We start from the raw sequence: 16,910 nt of genomic DNA, 5'->3' as shown, positions 1-16,910 counted from the left end.
CTGCTATTACTAACAATTATTTGTTCACAACTAACCTATACTTATTGCTATACCTCCATTACTACAGCACGTCAGGGTAGGCCAGCTCTGGCTGATCCACCTACCATGCTCAACTGGCCATGCACTGGGTCCTAGCAAGTCTGGGACCCAGACTAGTGGTGCCCCCTATGCTGCTCATGTACCACCTGTGGCACTGGGTGGGACCACCTCAGGGAATGGGGTCCAGCCTCCCCCTGGGAGCGGTGATAGAGGGCTGTTGTCACCCAGGCTCAACTGCCGGTCATGGTGCACAGGATTGTACATCGTAGCTATGAACGCCACCTGCGACAGATTAAGAACACTCTGGCTGACCTGGTGGGGCAGCCTCACCCTGGTACCCAGCCTCCAGCACAGCCACCTTTGGGGCAGTGAAGGAGCAGTGCCAACAGTCCCATCGGTAGGGACACCAGTCTTGCTGCTGTCGACTGGGGACACATGTGACTTGGATTCAACTCCCTCCCCATCCAAGGTGCTCACCCACTTCATGTGTCACACACCACCCCTCTCTGCTGTCTTGTCTGTCTGCTAATGCATCCTATCCTACCCAACGTACCTCCCCACACTTACCTATGTTCCTTCCCCAACATTCCACTCTCACTTTTAATAAAAAAAAATGGGCACCTAACCCAAAAAAAAATTCCCATACATAGCTCTCTATTTCACACATGCATCCACTGGACACAAGTTATTTGGTCCAATTGGCTTGACAATGCAGGTATGTTGTTCTCATCTCTCTCTCTGGGGTTTGAGAGTCCAAATTCACCAACAAAATCTGTCAAAGTGCACAGCTGTTGTTGTACAAGAAATGGATAGCTATGGTTCTTTCCTACACTGTTCCTACACATCACTACCTGCCTTTTACTATGTTTTTCCCCCTGCTTGCCCCCATTTCGCCACTTTCCTATCAACCCCTTTTTCTTTTCTTTGTATTGTATTTTTAGCATGGATTTGCACTGAGCTGTATGGTGCAGCTATCCACTCAGCTCAGCTTAAATGGAGCTTTAATGATTACAATATCAGACACGTACAAAATAAACACCTCTGCCATGTTTCAAACCAGAGCCCCAGACACTGCATTAACCCACCATGCCATGCAGATCTTAAATAAAACAGGTGTTTTCATTAAAACATAGTGATTGCCACTTACAGTCATTAGGCATGTCTTAGGGAAGCTGCATGCTGCACCGTACCACACAAACTGAAATAAAATCTAATGGGAAAAATGGGGTGTACCTTGGACTCTGCTGCAATAATAAACCACTAGGCAGCCAAATACATCATATTTAATGTAAGTGAGGCCTGTGATAGCAGGCGTATGTGCCCTTTTAGCAGCAACATGTTTAAACACACCTGCTAAGGTATCAAAGGAAAAGTACATGTACAACTGGGACCCTGGTGCTGAAATACAGCCATTGAAAGGCATGCACAGGCTGATGGATGTAGACAATGTGTGTCACAGCCTGTATGTCTACACATATACCTTGCAAATACACCTGCTGCACCACTGACTCAGTAGCTAAGTCTGTTAAATACTTTGCATACAGTACATTTTGCCACCCACAGTCCTGGGTTCAAATCCAGTTTTGTGTTGCAGTTCAATTACATTATTATGAAGACAGCAATTAATGACTGGGTCATGCAATCTTAATCCTCACAGCTTATTGCTAATTAATGAACTGCTACCCAGTTTTGCATGTCAAAGGCTTGCAGGTAGGGATGCACTGCACATATCTGTATAGCCTAACTATATGTCACCTAATACTCTGTTACTGACACCTTTGCATAACAGATGCACCTTACTTCACATGCCTCGATTGAACTGTAATGGGTACTGTTACCCTGGCACTGCTGTAATAACAGGCCTGACACAGCTGCCACAGTTACATATAGAGCTTGCTGCCCGCCAAAGTGTTCACACTACACCTATGTGTTCTAGCCTACAGCAGCAGCTGCAGCCTGTAGCATACACAGCTGTATGTAATGGTAGCTGCTACAGTCATACCATACCTCCTAACCCCTAGAACAAGGGATCCAGACACAGCCATAATTAATGTGGGGCAAAGGCCCAGATATAGGGACATGTTGAACAGTTTGCCTCTACAATGATAGTAAGTTGATACAATAACATCTATTGCATTAGCATGTATATTCTGAGGGGTATGAAGTCTGACACTCAAATATGTGTCTTCCATTACTCACCTCAACCCACAATGTTTGCCAGTGAACTGCCAAATAACCATAATGTCATGGGACATTGACCACACATATGAGGTAAACTGTGGACATACTGTATAAATCTCTACAGATGACAGTTATGATACCATCCATTGGTGATGCTGTAGTCTCCAGACCTCTGTAATGTCGACCTGAACAGCTAAGAAAGGGTCCAAGGTCTACATGAAGGCCTTATATATTGCACTGTGGAGGCATGTCATTGGCTGATGATAGTGCAATTCAGCTCTTTTGGCTGTAATTAGCAAATCTGAGCCACAGATTGGTGTAGAGGCAATTACCTGCCAATGAACACCTTAAAAAGACAGGCAGCTGGTTATGGGGAACAGGTCTGTATGAGACTTAACTCACACAGTGAGTGTATTTCCAAGAGATTAGCAGAAACAAACTTCAACAAAAGAGTATTGCACTCCACCAGGTACGTGATAGATTTCTCCATATAACAGGATGCAGATGGGAGGATGGAGGTATGAGGAAAAAGGATTACAGCAGTAAGCCTGTCTCAGATCTTTGGTGTTGTCATGTCATTGATAGGGATTACAGCAGTAAGCCTGTCTTAGATCTATGATGATGACATGCCATTGATAGGGATTTCAGCAGTAAGCCTGACTCAGATCTATGGTGATGACATGTCATTGATAGGGGTTACAGCAGTAAGCCTGTCTTAGATCTATGGTGATGACATATCATTGATAGGGATTACAGCAGTAAGCCTGTCTCAGATATATGGCGATGACATGTCATTGATAGGAATTACAGCAGTAAACCTGTCTCAGATGTATGGTGATGACATGTCATTGATAGGGATTACAGCAGTAAGCCTGTCTCAGATATATGGCGATGACATGTCATTGATAGGAATTACAGCAGTAAGCCTGTCTCAGATGTATGGTGATGACATGTCATTGATAGGGATTACAGCAGTAAACCTGTCTCAGATCTATGGTGATGACATGTCACTGATAGGGATTACAGCAGTACATCTGTTTTAGACCTACTGTGATGACATGTCATTGATAGGGACTACATCAGTAAGCCTGTCTTAGATCTATGGTGATGACATGTCATTGATAACGATTACAGCAGTAAGCCTGTTTTAGACCTATTGTGATGACATGTCATTGATAGGGATTACAGCAGTAAGCCTGGTTTAGATCTATGGTGATGACATGTCATTGATAGGGATTACAGCAGTAAGCCTGTCATAGATCGATGGTGATGACATGTCATTGATAGGGATTACAGCAGTAAGCCTGTCTCATATCTATGGTGATGATATGTCAGTGATAGGGATTACAGCAGTAAGCCTGTCTTAGATCTATGGTGATGACATGTCATTGATAGGGATTACAGGAGCAAGCCTGTGTCAGATCTATGAGGATGACATGTCATTGATAGGGATTACAGCAGTAAGCCTGTCTTAAATCTATTGTGATGACATGTCATTGATAGGGATTACAGCAGTAAGCCTGTCTTAGATCGATGGTGATGACATGTCATTGATATTGATTACAGCAGTAGGCTTGTCTTAGATCTATGGTGATGATATGTCATTGTCATAGATCTATTGTGATGACATGTTAGTGATGGGGATTGCAGCAGTAAGCCTTTGTCAGATCTATGGTGATGACATGGCATTGATAGGGATTACAGCAGTAAGCCTGTCTCAGATCTATGGTGATGACATGTCATTGATAGGGATTACAGCAGTAGGCTTGTCAGATCTATGGTGATGATATGTCATTGTCTTAGATCTATGGTGATGACATGTCATTGATAGGGATTACAACATTAAGCCTGTCTCAGATCGATGGTGATGACATGTCATTGATAGGGATTACAGCAGTAAGCCTGTCTCAGATCTGTGGTGATGACATGCCATTGATAGGGATTACAGCAGTAAGCATGTCTCAGATCTATGGTGATGACATGTAATTGATAGGGACTACAGCAGTAAGCATGTCTCAGATCTATGGTGATGAAATGTCATTGATAAGGATTATAGCAGTAAGCCTGTCTCAGATCTATAGTGATGACATGTCACTGATAGGGATTAAAGCAGTAAGGATGTCTTAGATCTATGGTAATGACATGTCATTGATAGGGGCTACAGCATTAAGCCTGTCTCAGATCTATGGTAATGACATGTCATTGACAGGGATTACAGCAGTAAGCCTGTCTTAGATTTATGGTGATGACATGTCATTGATAGGGATTACAGCAGTAAGCCTAGCTCAGATCTATGGTGATGAAATGTTATTGATAGGGACTACATCAGTAAGCCTGTCTTAGATCTATGGTGATGACATGTCATTGACAGGGATTACAGCAGTATGCCTTTCTTAGACCTATTGTGATGACATGTCATTGATAGGGATTACAGCAGTAAGCCTGGTTTAGATCTATGGTGATGACATGTCATTGATAGGGATTACAGCAGTAAGCCTGTCATTGATCGATGGTGGTGACATGTCATTGACAGGGATTACAGCACTAAGCCTGTGTTAGATCTATGGTGATGAAATGTTATTGATAGGGACTACATCAGTAAGCCTGTCTTTGATCTATGGTGATGACATGTCATTGCCAGGGATTACTGCAGTATGCCTCTCTTAGACCTATTGTGATGACATGTCATTGATAGGGATTACAGCAGTAAGCCTGGTTTAGATCTATGGTGATGACATGTCATTTATAGGGACTACATCAGTAAGCCTGTCTTAGATCTATGGTGATGACATGTCATTGACAGGGATTACAGCAGTACGCCTGTCTTAGACCTATTGTGATGACATGTCATTGATAGGGATTACAGCAGTAAGCCTGGTTTAGATCTATGGTGATGACATGTCATTGATAGGGATTACAGCAGTAAGCCTGTCATAGATCGATGGTGATGACATGTCATTGATAGGGATTACAGCAGTAAGCCTGTCTCAGATCTATGGTGATGATATGTCATTGTCTTAGATCTATGGTGATGACATGTCACTGATAGGGATTACAGCAGTAAACTTGTCTTAGATCTATGGTGATGACATGTCATTGATAGGAATTACAGCAGTAAGCCTGTCATAGATATATGGTGATGACATGTTAATGATGGGGATTTCAATAGTAAGCCTGTCTCAGATCTATGGTGATGACATGTCATTCATAGGGATTACAGCAGTAAGCCTGTCTCAGATCTATGGTGATGACATGTCACTGATAGGGATTACAGCAGTAAGCCTGTCTCTGATCTATGGTGATGACTTCATTGATGGGGATTACAGCAGTAAGCCTGTCTCAGATCTATGAATAACATGTCATTGATAGGGATAACAGCAGTAAGCCTGTCTTAGACCTATTGTGATGACATGTCATTGATTGGGACTACAGCAGTAAGCCTGACTTAGATCTCTGGTGATGACATGTCATTAATATGGATTACAGCAGTTAACTTGTCTTAGCTCTATGGTGACTATATGTCATTGTCTTTGATCTATGGTGATGACATGTCATTGATATGGATTACAGCAATAAGTCTGTCTCAGATCTATGGTGATGACATGTCATTGATATGTATTACAGCAGTAAGCCTTTCTCAGATCTATGGTGCTGACATGTCATTGATAGGGACTACAGCAGTAAGCATGTCTCAGATCTATGGTGATGACATGTCATTGATAGGGATTACAGCAGTAAGCCTGTCTCAGATCTATCGTGATGACATGTCATTGATAGGGATTACAGCAGTAAGCCTGTCTTAGATCTATGAGGATGACATGTCATTGATACGGATTACAGCAGTAAGTCTGTCTCAGATCTATGGTGATGACATGGCATTGATAGTGATTACAGCAGTAAGCCTGTCTCAGATCTATGACGATGACTTGTCATTGATAGGGATTACAGCAGTAAACCTGTCTTAGATCTATGGAGATGACATGTCATTGATAGGGATTACAGGAGTAAGTCTGTCTCAGATCTATGGTGATGACATGCCATTGATAGGGATTACAGCAGTAAGCCTGTCTTAGATCTATGGTGATGACATGTTATTGATAGGGACTACATCAGCAAGCCTGTCTTAGATCTATGGTGATGACATGTCATTGACAGGGATTACTGCAGTATGCCTGTCTTAGACCTATTGTGATGACATGTCATTGATAGGGATTACAGCAGTAAGCCTGGTTTAGATCTATGGTGATGACATGTCATTGATAGGGACTACATCAGTAAGCCTGTCTTAGATCTATGGTGATGACATGTCATTGACAGGGATTACAGCAGTACGCCTGTCTTAGACCTATTGTGATGACATGTCATTGATAGGGATTACAGCAGTAAGCCTGTCATAGATCGATAGTGATGACATGTCATTGACAGGGATTACAGCAGTAAGCCTGTCTCAGATCTATGGTGATGATATGTCATTGTCTTAGATCTATGGTGATGACATGTCACTGATAGGGATTACAGCAGTAACTTTGTCTTAGATCTATGGTGATGACATGTCATTGATAGGAATTACAGCAGTAAGCCTGTCATAGATATATGGTGATGACATGTTAATGATGGGGATTTCAACAGTAAGCCTGTCTCAGATCTATGGTGATGACATGTCATTGATAGGGATTACAGCAGTAAGCCTGTCTCAGATCTATGGTGATGACATGTCATTGACAGGGATTGCAGCAGTAAGCCTGTCTCAGATCTATGGTGATGACATGTCATTGATAGGGATTACAGCAGTAAGCCTGTCTCAGATCTATGGTGATGACTTCATTGATAGGGATTACAGCAGTAAACCTGTGTCAGATCTATGGTGCTGACATGTCATTGATAGGGACTACAGCAGTAAGCATGTCTCAGATCTATGCTGATGACTTGTCATTGACAGGGATTACAGCAGTAAGCCTGTCTCAGATCTGTGGTGATGACATGTCATTGATAGGGATTACAGCAGTAAACCTGTCTCAGATATATGGTGATGACATGTCATTGATAGGGATTAAAGCAGTAAGTCTGTGTCAGATCTATGGTGATGACATGTCATTGATAGGGATTACAGCAGTAAGCTTGTCTCAGATCTTTGGTGATGCCATGTCATTGATTGGGATTACAGCAGTATGCCTTTCTTAGATCTATAGTGATGACATGTCATTGATTGGGATTACAGCAGTAAGTCTGTCTCATATCTATGGTGATGACATGTCATTGATAGGGATTACAGCAGTAAGCCTGTCTCAGATCTATGGTGATGACATGTCATCGATACTCTGCTATCCTACACGTACAGGCATGCCTCTCATCTGTCCCTGATTTTCAGTCACAACCCAGCTCTGTCCCTGTCAATCCCTACTACAATGGTTGGCTGTTGTAGGAAAGCTAGTGGATTACATGTAATGCATACTGACAATAAGTAGGGGTGTACACCCCTGTAATGTCAAATGATTTACTGTAATTCACCTCCCCTCTTTCTGCCAATATCTCACATACATAGTTATAACATGTTAAATGTGTCCCTGAATGTCCCTGATGTACTCTGGCTAAGTCTCTGATTCTGTTGACATTTGTCCCTGTTTGGTTGAGAGCTATACCTAACATACCTGTCAACCTCTTACAGCAAGAAATCAGGACAAATCCGTAATTAATGGGGAGACAAAGACCCAGCCTCAGCGACAATGTGTAACTATTGCCTGTACAAAGTAAGAACGTGAATAGAATAACAGATATTACACTCATGTAACTGTGTTCTGAAGGGTATGACATGTGAAACTCAGATGCCTGTCTTTATTTTCTGACATCAGCCATCAATGATTGACCATCCATTTGTCATAAATCCACAAGTTTTAGTGAAAATGTTGCAAACTATCAGGCAAACATCTTGACATTCTGCAAACATCTGTGTAGTTGAGAGGTATGATGCCTACAGGGAACATATATGACAGCAGGTTTGCATTGCTTTTTGTCATTGTGACACTTTGGTGTTGTGGGCTGTCCCCATATAGTGGTTGTAATAGCACACTGCTATTTCTCTGACAGTGGCTCTAAGACATATTATTGGGAGTTTTCTCGTATGGGACACACCGCAGTAGATTGCAGTGCTAGCTGTAGGAACATACAGCAGAATCTGTCACGGCACACAGGGACATACCCCAGTATTGCAATTATCTTGGTGGCATCCACACACGTAGTTTGTTGCCAGACTGAGGGATATGATGTGTGAGGGAGCAGTGGATAGTGCAGACCATTATGGGCGTGCTGGATCTGTACATAGTGGACATCCACATATCTGGTCTTGCAATGTGTTCCCCTTTTGTTATCTTTCAGGAACCATGTATTGCCAAAGACATGCCCCTTCTCAGATGTGGAGAATGAAATAATACTGGATTGAATGAGACAGCACCATCAGATTTTCCTGTCCAGGGGAGGCATAATTGGGAACAGTGGGCAGCATTGTGAGCAGACTTGTGCAGGATGTCAGTCAGACTGGCCAAAAGGACAAGACATATGAGCAGGTCCGACACCAGGCAACAGACATGGTGAATGCTGCATGACAAAGGGCAGCTGCTGTTGTCAGGAATCTTGCTGCCACCTGTGGAGGGCCTGTGATGAAACAACCACTCTTGGCCACAGAGGAATTCCTGGTGAACTTAGTTACACCTGATGGCTCCCAGGCATTCATCGCACCATATTTCGTGGAGGTGTGTGCCACAGTGTCCACAACAGAGAAGCATCCAGATAAGCTTACTGTGTTCACCAGTGTAACATTGTATCAGTCATCATGGCAGGCTGTATATACCAGTACATGGGTGTCAGGTCTATCTGCATTGAGGGGGTTGGGGTTTACACTCAGTTGTGCACACATACTCAGAATGTCAGCAATGTAGCCATTTTCACAGTAGCTACTGCACATGCAGATATATGCACATATTGCCTTGTAGTGCTGCAACATTTGGTGGTGCTGACATTGCTTTTCATAGGTCTGTCAGGTGTAGCCCAAGTCCGTGGTCCTGTACCTGGTAAGTGTGATACTGTTGTTTTGCGGATCGTATACAGTATATCCTATGAAAGTTAATGACTGCCATATTGCCCTATGTACAAATGTTGTGTTTAGCCAGAGCTGAATATATTTATGTTCCATTCTGGAACATTTAACTACAGTTCATAAACTGAATAATCACAGGTGTATATTTAAACTAACATTAACATGTTTGCACTTATAGTTATGAGCAACTAAGCAGCCTGATATACATGAGGCAATTTCTCCAAGATGCCTGTTCAAACACAAAAGGGAAATGCTACATACCTGAGGCAGTGACACTAGTACTGGCATATAATTCTCAAGATAGGTGTACTGAGTTTTATGTGTAGTTCTTTCACATATGCTGTCATATTGCATACCTTACAGGTGTACTGTACTGGCAACTTTAATTGTATTTATCATATGCGCAATTAGACTGTCAGCCAGCACTCTTATGGTGGAAGACACCATCAGGCCTTGTAGAGGAGGGCAATTGCACGGGGATATCACATATGAGCATTTCTGTAGTGCTCTAAGGGGATATACTTACACACACACACACACACACACACACACACACACACACACACACACACACACACACACACACATATATATATATATATATATATATATATATATATACACACACACACACACACACGCACACACACAAGCACACACACACACACACACACACACACACACACACACACACACACACACACACACACACACACACACACACACACACACACACAGAGTTGGCTGATGTGAGATTAGAACCCCTACCTATCTACTATTATACATTATAGCTCACAGTATTTATCGCATGCACCACAGAGATTTCCTGATATTAGACTGTCAGCCAGGACTCTTATGGTGGTGCCACCAGCAGGGCTTGCAGAAGAGGGTAATTTAGTGGTCAGCAGCTAGTCACAGGCCCATAAAATGCATAACCATTGCACAGGGATAGCCCATATGGGCATGTCCATAGTGCTGCAAGGGGATGTATTTATACATGCAGAGTTGGCTGATGTGAGACTAGAATCCCTACCTATCTACTATTACACACTGTAGCTTGCTGTACTTATCGCACATGCCACAGGTTATGTCTGTTGCATATGTGCTTGCAGGCACAGTATTTGTGGAGTATGCAAAGTAGAACAAACCAAGAAGCACGCACATGGGACAAAGTGCAAGGTCCAAACCAACCATACGAAAATACCAAAAAACGGACCAGCACAACGATAATGCAGACAAAATAAATGTATGCAAAGTAGCCTTGTGTTAGACAGCATGTGTGGCCAACAGAGTGATATTGCTTGGTACTATTAGTGTATTCAGTATCCTAGGAGAGAGATACCTGTTAAAAGCTCTGCTATGTGTGTGCACAGGTTATGTTAGAATGCAGGCACTGTACTTGTGGAGTATGCAAAATAGCCTTGTGCTTCACAGCATGTGTGACCTGCAGAGTGATATTGCTTGGTACTGTTATTGTATCTAGTGTCCTAGGAGTGGGATACCTGTTAATATCTCTGTTATGTGTATACAGTAATCAGTGTGGCCATATGTGGCCAGTTGCAGTTAAATAAGCAAACATGTGGCCAAGGACAATATGGCCTGTCCAAGGTATGTGTTGAAACCATTCTACATTACAGCACGTGCTCACCTGTTTCTGTCTACAAGGTGACATTTCGCAGGCACAGAGGCCTGTGGGAGAGTGGATTATGTACTGTTGTGGCCTTGGTCTGGTTCCTTTGGACAACTGTAGTGATGTGTGAGTGCAGATAACCTCAGCATTCCGAGGGTATGTGGGGACATTCTTACATCCCCACACAACACACACGTGTATATATGTACTGTGTATGTGTAGATATATATATATATGTATATATATATATATATATATATATATTTATATCTATATATATATATATATATATATATATATTATATATATATATATACATATATATATATATATATATATATATATATATATATATATATATATATATATATATATATTTATATATATATATATATATATATATATATGGTTCTACCTGACATAGTGAAACCACACAACACCGACAACCACATCACCGACACCACATATTCGACAGTCCATAAACACGAAACCACACATAACCGACAACGAAATAACCGACGGTACACAAACACGAAACCCCATACACTGCACACCACAATAATAATTAAAACAAAACACATCCCCATTCCACAAACCACACACACAACACAAGCACACCAAAATCCTTACAAGCCCACACTAAACCTTACCCTAACCCTAAGGTCCGTCACTATCGCACACTTACCTACCCGCTCCTAACCCTAACTCACTTAACCCGCCTATCGCCCCTAACCTAACTCACTTAACCCACCCTATCGCTCCTAACCCTAACTCACTTAACCCACCCTATCGCTCCTAACCCTAACTCACTTAACCCACCCCTATCGCCCCTAACCCTAACTCACTTAACCCACCCCTATCCCCACAGACCGTCAATCTCCACACTTACCTGCCTCGCACCCTAACGTCCGTCACTACCGCATACTCACACAGCCTTTCCCCATGTCGGCATCCTCGGCGTTGGTGTTGTCATCCGTCGTGTCGGTCTTCTGCATTGTCGATGTTCTGCCACTCGCGATTCGCGTCGGTCTTCTTCGTTTTGATCTTCTGGAGCTCCGAATTCCGCTGTCGGTCTTCTGCGCTGTCGACGAAGTCAGGTAGAACCATATATATATATATATATATATATATGTATATATATATATATATATATATATATATGGGTCCACTGCTTTTAGTTTTCAGGGACCCCACTTCACTGAAACCTCATTTGACTGAAAGCACATTTGGTTGAATTACATTTGGTTGAAAATGGTATTTAGCCCCTGCCCCACTGCAGCGCGACCCTGGAGTGAGAATATAAAGTTGGGGGGGTGTGGGGGGCAATCAGTTTTTACTGATGTTATATGTTTTAATGTATTTTTAATGGGTACACGTATATAATAGTGCATGAACTGCAATTATGTCCCCCCCTTACTGAATATTCTCACTCCAGGGTTGCACTGCAGTGGGGCAGGGGCTAAATACCATTTTCAACCAAATGTAATTCGACCAACTATAGTAGATCCATATGTGTATATATATATATATATATATATATATATATATATATATATATATATATATATATATATATATATATATATATATATATATATATATATATATATATATATATATATATATATATAAATGTGTATAACAGGGATGTCTCTTTAAATATTGCTGTGTGTATATATTATGCATATGTGTTATGTAGATATATGTGGAGAGTCTATGTATCACTGTAATTTATATATATATCTATATATATATATATATATATATATATATATATATATATATATATATATATATATATATATAAAAAAAAATCTGCCATCAAGTTCTCTGCAACTCTCAAATGTATTAACCCTACTTGTTTTTACAAACTATATTGTATGTATTTTTACTTTGTAATCTTTATTTGCATTTTGTAACCTATATTGTATTATACTGTTCTTGGTGCTTTTCTCCCCGGGTATCCACTGAAAATGGGCACTTCTTGGCCCAGTGGACTTCCCCGGTAATGAAACTGAAATAAATAAATAAATAAATAATATATATATATATATATATATATATATATATATATATATACTGGTATCATTCGTATTTGGGGTACATACTTGATAGATACACTAATCATGTGAGAGGGGGATAGGGACAGCAGACAAATATGTATATGTAGCTGTCTGTATGTACAAATGTTTTCCCACATAGCAGGTCTTTGTGATGAAGAGGCAACAGATGTGCTCAAGTTAGCTAACTGTAGGAGCATGCCCAGTGGGACTGTCAAAACTTACAAGATGACTCCAGTCCAGAGCTACCTGTACTTCAGTCCGGAATTTTGTGTGCTGCAGACATTGGATACTAGCCATGTTTCCAGTGTACAGCACTTCCCTGAAATTGTCCACAGCGTTCCCCTGCTGTGTGCTATACATAACATGTGACTGGGGTACATAATGTAATACCACACAGGATGACAGTCTGCATACCTGTCACTGTACATGTGGTTGCAGTATGTCCAGCATTCTGCGCCATATGTCTGGTCTGTTCCTCATACATTTGTGGTGTTCTGGTAAAATATTGTATAAAGCAGTCACTGAATTGTAATAAGTACTGACACATTTAAGAGATGGCCTTTTCATCCTGCAGCTCTTCTGTTCTGTTGCAACCTGTTCTTATGCTAGTCACCCGCTAGGTTAATCAGAACACGTGTAATGTCTGTCTGTAGGTTTGTCCCTTTGTCCCCACATTGCCTCTGACTCTCCAGTTTTCATGCAGTAACAGATTGAGAGAGATGACAGTCTGTGGGAATGCCAACATACAAGTAGCTCACATGAAAAAGATGTGGATGCTGCTAAATTCAAACCATCAACACCATCACCCATACTACTGTTCCTAGCTTAGTGAGCCACACCAGCAGCCAGACAGAGAGGTGTCATTCCTCCCACAATCAACAGCATACAGACATACATTGTCACCCCTGCATTATGTGAGACATACAACATGTGGCCAGGTTCTATGTCACAGCCCTGAAATTGGCTGATCTGCTAGTATATCATTGCAGACTAACTGTTACAGCAGTTGTATAGGAACACTGATGTGTTGGGGGTGGGGGACAACCAGCCCATGCTCTGCTGGCATAGACAGTTGTGCGATTGTCATGTGACTCCACTGTTTGCCATCTCCCTTGAATAATGTAGTGGATTTTCCAGCTATGTGGCCTAGTGAATATTATGGAGCACCTATTATTGGCCAGAGTACCTGTTGTCTGAAGTGGCTGTTAGATCTCTCCAAGTAGCCCATTAACCTACTATATTCCTTTGCATACATGCGGCAGATCCATACATATGCTTCCATATTCTAGTACCACTTACAATTGGTGTATAGGTGAGTGACTTTCCTTGCAAATGCAGCAGTTGACAGACCTGTAGTTTGGGGCTGACTCTACCTGATGCATGCAGTACACAGCTAATACATGGTTAGGCACAGGTTGTGTGGGCTGGCTGTCATCATTGTTACTATATGTATGTGACTTGGAGTAAGGTGTCAGTCCCTAGGGCCCTAGGTTTGAGTGATTGTGCTATGCATTGTCTCTTGGCCAAGGCCAGGGCATACTGGGCATGCCTACATATGCTTACAGGGACACCGTTAGGGGGTTCCTCCTCTGAGTTCCCCTGTGGTTGTGTCTGTGGGGACCTAGGCAATGGTGGGGGTCTGTGTTTCCCTTCCCTTTTCTGATCCTGCTGCAGCTGTTTCCACAGGATCATATTGTGTATCATAGCACACACTGTAAACATCTGTGCACATGTGGCTGGAGAGTTCTGCAGGACTCCAGCAGATATATTGAGGCACCAGAACCTTGACTTTAGCATCCCAAACACACACTCTATGATGTCCTAGTTTGTGTCTGCGTCTCATTATGGCATTCTTTGTTGGGTGTGTGTGCATTTCTGATGGGTGTCATCATCCACAGTTCCAGTGCATAGCCAGCATCCCCCAGTAAATGGTCATGTGGGATGTCCCCCCTAGCAAACATCTGGTACAGCTGTGTTGCATTCCAGATATGGGATTTGTGATAACCGCCAGGGCTGCCAGCACATGCATTCATGATAATGCCCTGGGCTTTGCACATGACCTGGCAGTTGATGGAGTGGTACCCCTTACTGTTGACATAGATTCTACCCTCCTCACCAGGTGGTACCTTGATATGTATATGAGTGGAACTGATGGCACCCAGTACTTCAGGGTAGTGTGCTACATGGCAGAAGTGTTGCATACTGCTGGCTTTCACCTCAGGGGTGATGGGAAAATAAATGTGCTCACTGGCATGTGGTAGAATGGCATCCATGAACTGGTGGAGTACCCTGGATGCTGATGGCTGCGAGACCCCCATCATGCCCCTAGTTGGTATTTGGAATGTATCTGTAGCTATTATCCTAAGAGCCACACATACCTTTGTTTCCACTGGGATGGGCTCCCCTCTGTTGGCTCTGAGTCTGAGGTGAGGGTAGCAGAGCTCAGTGAGTTGTTGTAGTTTGTCCCTGTCCACCCTGGTGCTCTACAATCGTCAGCTCATGCAGCTCCTGGAAGGTTACCCTGGGCCTGAACACTCTTTTCCTTCTCAGCCTAGGCCTATGGCCAGCAGCAGCAGCACTGACCTCAGCATCTAAGATTTACAGATGTAGCAAACCTGCAGCAGCCCCTAACATTCCTTCTGTTAAAATCCCAAGTCTGTACTCCACTAGTGCAAAGTATGGGGGTGAAATAAGATTTTAGGGTGTATGCAACCTTTATAGTGCTCTGCTTTAGGTGCAGCCTGTGTGATTGGCTACCTATGATGCATTCCACCTGCCAAGTACATCATTAAGGACTGTTAATGGCCAGAATTTAAGTGAAACAGTCATCAATAATTAACTTGGCTTTCTCAGACAATTTTTTTTTACACAGCCTTCCTCACTCAGTACTGTGGTGCCATGCAAATATCCACCATGAAGGTAAATGATGCTGAGCAGTCACTGCACACATCCCCATGAAAGGTCATGCTCAGCACAATGGCATGCCATGCAAAAATGAGCAAACACGAAGAAACTCATGCCCCAGAAGTAAATAAAGCTTAGCAGACACTATACACACTCCTATGCTCAGCTCAGTGGCATGCCACACAAACAGGAGCCGCTGAGCTCCAATGAGCTTGCAAGTCCTCATACACCCCCCCCTTGATGTCAGCTACCTCTTCTATAGACACCATCATGGTTCTGTGCTTACATGAATGGTTTCTGTGGACTCAAATACCCATTTGTGCTATTCAGTAACCCCAGCTCATTTGCATACAGATCCATGCGCACAACCTGGAAACTACACAGTTCCAGGCCCTGCCTCATTAGCAACAGCACCATTCCACCATTGTACATACTACACACAGGGTCATATAATGCATTCTGTCACATGCTAATTTGGTTTTTACACTTTTTTAAATTTTTTTTCATAAAAGTATGTTTGCCCACTGTGGCACACCACACAAACATATCCATATCATTAAAAAAATAAAATTATTTTGTATTATTTCCCATATGGTTTTGGACACACGGTGGATATTTTTGCACATATATGTGTCTGCTTTGCTATTTCTGTCCCTCTAACTGCACTTTTGTAGCCCTTGTTGTCTCTTTAAAATCCTTTACATGGAAGTTCTCCATGTACATTACAGACACCAACACAGGGTCTGCAGGACTGCCTTTCTGCTTGCTGGATTGCTCTACCTCCCTCATTTGCATGCGATTCACCTGCTTATGAAGTGATTTGCATGCCATGGATACTTCCATGTTGGTGCATATGTGCATGCTGCCCAGCTCCTTTTACTGGATCACAAACCTGTTTTGTTAAATTCCCCCATTAACTGAGCACCTCAATATCTGGCAGTTCATGTCTAGAGCTACTTAATGTATTGGCCTACTCTCACATTAAGACTGCCCACAATATCCT

Source organism: Protopterus annectens, chromosome 3.part1 (assembly GCF_019279795.1).
Source record: "Protopterus annectens isolate FY-2018-M chromosome 3.part1, PAN1.0, whole genome shotgun sequence".
In the NCBI taxonomy this organism is placed as follows: Eukaryota; Metazoa; Chordata; order Ceratodontiformes; family Protopteridae; genus Protopterus; species Protopterus annectens.
This window is presented reverse-complemented; position numbering follows the sequence as displayed.